Source organism: Heptranchias perlo, chromosome 12 (assembly GCF_035084215.1).
Source record: "Heptranchias perlo isolate sHepPer1 chromosome 12, sHepPer1.hap1, whole genome shotgun sequence".
Lineage (NCBI taxonomy): Eukaryota > Metazoa > Chordata > Chondrichthyes > Hexanchiformes > Hexanchidae > Heptranchias > Heptranchias perlo.
In genome coordinates, this window is record NC_090336.1 from 65,100,087 (window position 1) to 65,105,086 (window position 5,000).

The window sequence follows — 5,000 nt, forward strand, 5'->3', positions numbered from 1 at the left end:
CTCAAACGACAAAGGTGTTCAGAAGGAAGTCCTGGGGGGAAGGCATGGAGGGACGGACACAGGGAAGTCCGCACAAAACAGGTCCCCTGGAACCTCTGACCCAGAAAACCGGGTTCCTGGTGAAAGCAGTCCTGCCCCGCCCTGCCATTAACATGACAACGGACAGGGCCCGGACCAGGCGCAGCGGACGGTAGCGAGCAGTCGGAGGGTGAAAATCCGCCAGTGGGTGAAAAGGAGAGCCGTGCGGTGAGAGGAGGCGGAAAGCGGTTCGCAGACTTTCGCTGTACCTCCGGCGGGCAGCGCCGCACCTCCGAGCGCTCGGTACCGTCCGCTGCGCCTCGTCCTGCCGCACGCGACGAGCCGTCCCCGGAGGAAATCGGCCTCGGCCTTCCTGAGATATCAGTCTCCAGGTGGGACAGAAAAACCGGGGGCCCCCGGCTCGCTTTCGGCGGCCCGCTAGTCGACTTCCCGTCGTGCGAACGCGATCCTTCCGGTACCCTTCGGTGCCCCTTGCCCGACTCTAGCTCCGGTGGTAAAGCGGAGTCGGTCGGTCTGACGGCCGCCGAGTTAGCAGGCGGAAAGCGGTTTGCAGCCTTTCGCTGTACCTCCGGCGGGCAGCGCCGCACCTCCGAGCGCTCGGTACCGTCCGCTGCGCCTCGTCCTGCCGCACGCGACGAGCCGTCCCCGGAGGAAATCGGCCTCGGCCCTCCTGAGATATCAGCCTCCATACGGGCGTCACAAATCAGTGGACATGGTCAGCTGCAAAGCAGTGTCATTACAACCTTTCATAAACGACAGGGCAGCACTGCACTGCACTGCACTGCACCCCACACTACATCACACTTGCCTGCCTGCCTGCCTGCCTGCCGGCCTGCCGCTGCCTACTCTCACCAGCGGACCAAAGTGAGGATAACACCCCGAAGCAAGCATCTCCCTTGCCGCCCACCAGCCCACACCAATCCCCTTGCCTGCCTCCCACAAATTCCACCAGCGAGGCAAAGTGAAAATCAACCCCCAAAAAACGCACTCCACACCGGCCATCGCCCGCTATACACCCCCCCTGGGGCGAATATTAAGCCCGAGAACACCGACTGTAACCAACCGCAGTGAAAAGTTGAAGTGGCAACTCATTAACCAGATTTACACTTGGCAACTCATAAACCAAATGAACAAAAAATCTGGTTAATGAGTTGCCCAAAATAAATCTGGTTAATGAGTTGCCACTTCAACTTTTCACTGCGGTTGGTTACAGTCGGTGTTCTCGGGCTTAATATTCACCCCGGGGGGGCGGGGGGGGTGATTCTGGGGGTAGTGTCCGGGAGGGTGAGCCTTTTATTCGGCAGGAGGCGTGTGGGGAAATCATCAACCTGTCAGACGATGAGTTGTCACAAACGCCATTGCTTAATGAAAGCTGCGCTCCCGAACTGGACTGACTGTCTGTCTGTCTGTCTGTCTGTTTGTCAAGGGGAGGAAAAGGCGGTGGCGGTGGTGGTGAGGGTGGAGCATTCCGCTCAGGAGGGGAGACTTTCTTTCAGAGGTGCCAATTAATCTGCAGCAGAAAGCCATCCCCCCCGACTGGGATTCGAAGCCCGGTCCTGACCACGAGACCACCGGGGAGAGCTGCCTCAAGTCCCTGAGGGACCTGGACACGAGGCCGAGGACACACGCACGCCTGCTGCACTGGCAGCAGCGACCAGCAGGGGGCTGACCGGCTGATCCTTCCCTTTCACAGGCAGGCTTTTGGCCCTCGCTGAAACGACAAAGGTGTTCAGAAGGAAGTCCTGGGGGGGAGGGAGGGAGGCAGGGAAATCAGCACAAAGCAGGTCCCCTGGAATCTCACACCTGCGTCCCAGAAAACAGGTCTCCTGGTCAAAGCAGTCCTGCCCCGTCCTGCCATTAACGTGACAATGGACAGGGCCCCGGCAGCTTGAGACACATCTTTTTTTCAATATGCAAGTTCTTTTTAAAAAGGTTTCCTTCCACAGCAGCTCTGAGTAAGAGTGAGAGAGAGTGAGAGAGAGAGAGACACTGACTGACACTGACACTGACACTGACACACACACTGACACACACACACACACACACACACACACACACACCGTCTCCCATCCGATTGGTGGACTATGGGATTGAAAATCGAACTTTGAGTTTCAATGCAGGGGGGAGAGCGCGAACGCAGCCCCTCCCAACTACCACACGCGCGTTGTTGTTGTTGTAATATAGAACTGCAAGTTGCCGTTGTCGTGGTCGTTTCGAATCAGCACAAAGTAGGTGCCTCCCTGGAATGTCACACCTGCGTCCCAGAAAACAGGTCTCCCGGTCAAAGCAGTCCCGCCCCGCCCTGGGATTAACGTGACAACGGACAGGGCCCAGTCAGGGAGCAGCTTGAGAGACACCTTTCAATAGGCACTTCTGAAACATTAACGCCTTGTTTCTTCCGACAGTTTAACCAGCGATTAACATGACAACGGACAGGGCCCAGTCAGGGAGCAGCTTGAGAGACGTCTTTCAATAGGCGCTTCTGAAACATTAACGCCTTGTTTCTTTCGACAGTTTAACCAGCCTTTAACACGCCTTGTGTTTTTATTTCCCATTTCCAGCCAGCCAGCCAGCCAGCCAGCCAGCCAGCCAGCCGAGCCGAGCCAGCATCTGCAGTATTTTTTTTGATTGGTCTTGCCTGCCGTGGAATGAATGTTTCAACACGAGCTGCTGATTGTCAGCACCTCACCTCTTTCTCAATTGGCCGTTGCAATCTCACTCACTCGCTGTGAGACACGTCACGTCACTAGTTTTACTCAAAGAGGTTTCCTTCCACGGCAGTTCGTTAGTGACTGAGACTGACTGACGTAGGTCCGTTGAGACACAACCCTCCCCCATCTGATTGGTGGCCTACTGGCAAATTTACCAATCTGTCAAGCAATCCTGGCAAGAAAGGAAAAAACGGCAACTTCTTTAAACTCATCCACTGTTGCAATTAGAAACGGTGGCAAAAAATGTGGCCAGAGTGGGAGAGAACGGCAGTGCTTCGAGACTGCTTTCAACACCGGCAGCCAGAGAACAAAGAGGGAGGGCAAACAGGACCCGAGATCAATTCGCATCGAGCGCGGTATCGCTTCTCGGCCTTTTGGCTAAGATCAAGTGTGTTCCTTTTCGGGCTTATTTGGATCTGAGCGGACTGGAACGCTGGCCGCGACCTCGTGCGCTCGCAAAGTGCGGACTTTGCTGTGATTGGTCGTTTGTGTGCTGGCTCCGCCCCTAAATTTGCATAAGGACCAAATCAACACTGCAATGGCAGGGAAGGGTTCCTGGTGAAAGCAGTCCTGCCACTGACATGACAATGGACAGGGCCCGGCAGCTTGAGACACATCTTTCTTTCAATAAGCAAGTCCTTTTTAAAAAAGTTTCCTTCCACAGCAGCTCTGAGTGAGAGAGAGAGAGAGAGAGAGAGAGACACTGACTCACTGACTGATACTGACACCGACACACACACACACACACACACATATTATTTATTATTATTTTAAACGACAAAGGTGTTCAGAAGGAAGTCCTGGGGGGAAGGCAGGCAGGGAGGGACGGACACAGGGAAGTCCGCACAAAACAGGTCCCCTGGAACCTCTGACCCAGAAAACCGGGTTCCTGGTGAAAGCAGTCCTGCCATTGACATGACAATGGACAGGGCCCGGCAGCTTGAGACACATCTTTCTTTCAATATGCAAGTTCTTTTTAAAAAAGTTTCCTTCCACAGCAGCTCTGAGTGAGAGAGAGAGAGAGAGAGAGAGAGACACTGACTGACTGACTGATACTGACACCGACACACACACACACACACACACACACACACACATATTATTTATTATTATTTTAAACGACAAAGCTGTTCAGAAGGAAGTCCTGGGGGGAAGGCAGGCAGGGAGGGACGGACACAGGGAAGTCCGCACAAAACAGGTCCTTTGGAACCTCTGACCCACAAAACCGGGTTCCTGGTGAAAGCAGTCCTGCCATTGACAGGACAATGGACAGGGCCCGGCAGCTTGAGACACATCTTTCTTTCAATATGCAAGTTCTTTTTAAAAAAGTTTCCTTCCACAGCAGCTCTGAGTGTGAGGGAGAGAGAGAGAGAGACACTGACTGACTGACTGATACTGACACCGACACACACACACACACACACACATATTATTTATTATTATTTTAAATTGATTTTTAGAACAGGGAGATGGAATAGGGGCTTGCTCCGTCCACTCCACGCATCGACCCAGTATTGCAGTGTTTCTGGGAACGGTGCAGCTCCCCGTGGGGAGATATTCAAAAGGAAAAACAGCTCTTTCCCAGTGTCTCTGTGTGTGTGTGTGTGTGTGTGTGTGTGTGTGTGTGTGTATTATTACTGAGAATAAAGCTGATATCTCTCTCTCTCTCTCTCTCTCTCTCACTCACTCAGAGCTGCTGTGGAAGGAAACCGTTTTAAAAAGAACTTTCTCAGCTCAGTGGTACTTTTTTCTTCTCCAAGGCTGAGTGCCGCTCGCACGTAGCGATATAATTCAAAGTGCAAAATAACTTGGCGTCGTTGACTTGAAACAAGCAGGGTCTGCTTCCAAATGAAAGCTGCGCTCCCGAACTGGACTGACTGTCTGTCTGTCTGTCTGTCTGTTTGTCAAGGGGAGGAAAAGGCGGTGGTGGTGGTGAGGGTGGAGCTTTACGCTCAGGAGGGGAGACTTTCTTTCAGAGGTGCCAATTAATCTGTAGCAGAAAGTCATCCCCCCCGACCGGGATTCGAAGCCCGGTCCTGACCACGAGACCACCGGGGAGAGTTGCCTCAAGTCCCTGAGGGACCTGGACACGAGGCCGAGGACACGCACGCCTGCTGCACTGGCAGCAGCGACCAACAGGGGGCTGACCGGCTGATCCTTCCCTTTCACAGGCAGGCTTTTGGCCCTCGCTCAAACGACAAAGGTGTTCAGAAGGAAGTCCTGGGGGGAAGGCAGGCAGGGAGGGACGGA

At 53.9% G+C, this 5,000-nt stretch overlaps 1 pseudogene; it reads left to right on the forward strand.

Moving 5' to 3' along the window:
- The first annotated feature begins 4,178 nt into the window (after positions 1-4,178).
- Positions 4,179-4,295, forward strand: LOC137329005 (U2 spliceosomal RNA; annotated as a pseudogene).
- Positions 4,296-5,000: the final 705 nt, after the last annotated feature.